Genomic DNA, 581 nt, shown 5'->3' with positions numbered 1-581 from the left:
GGACACAGCAGAGAACCAGCATGTCTAGTGCTTGCCGCCTCCACGGCTCAGAGCCCGGATGAGTTTTCCATCCTTCTCTTTCCATGGCCATGTTTCCAGCTCCAAATGTGATACTGGACAGAGACCGTAGCTTACAGAGTGGTTTTGGTTTACACAGGTAGCTTCCTAACAGCTTTTCTTATTAAAAAAAAGTGGAAACTGTGTTGTATGAAAGAGAGAAGGTGAGCAGTCCCCTTGACAAGGAGGGACGAGGCTGTTGGGCCTGATGCCATGCACACGGGCCAGGCATTGCTGCCTCCCTGGCGGCCCCTGAGCATCATCTTTTGCTTCTCTAATAGAGTGCGGGGACAGAGGGGAGCTTCGCGTGTGCTCTGTGGTGAGCACAGCCGACTGTCTAGAGAAGCGGGGTCGCTACATCGTACACCGGAAACTAATGTAACAGTGTGTATCAACTATAGCCCCCAAAATAAAAGTTTCCTTCCCATTGTATGTCAACTGGGCGAATCTCAAACTTATGGAGGCATCGCTTTCTGAAAGTCTCACAGGTCTCAAATAGTATTTCGTTATTTATTTTTATTTTT

The 581-nt window shown here is 48.4% G+C and overlaps 1 non-coding gene across 1 annotated transcript; it reads left to right on the top strand.

Moving 5' to 3' along the window:
* Positions 1-200: 200 nt before the first annotated feature.
* LOC112821335 (U6atac minor spliceosomal RNA) lies at positions 201-325 on the top strand. The gene has a single exon (XR_003207404.2). It is a non-coding gene; the product is annotated as a U6atac minor spliceosomal RNA (small nuclear RNA).
* Positions 326-581: the final 256 nt, after the last annotated feature.

This window comes from Callorhinus ursinus, unplaced genomic scaffold (assembly GCF_003265705.2).
Source record: "Callorhinus ursinus isolate GAN/ISIS: 27379988/994484 unplaced genomic scaffold, GSC_fseal_2.0 scaffold10, whole genome shotgun sequence".
Classification (NCBI taxonomy): domain Eukaryota; kingdom Metazoa; phylum Chordata; class Mammalia; order Carnivora; family Otariidae; genus Callorhinus; species Callorhinus ursinus.
Note: the sequence above shows the minus strand (reverse complement) of the source record. Positions and strands in the feature narration are given on the sequence as shown.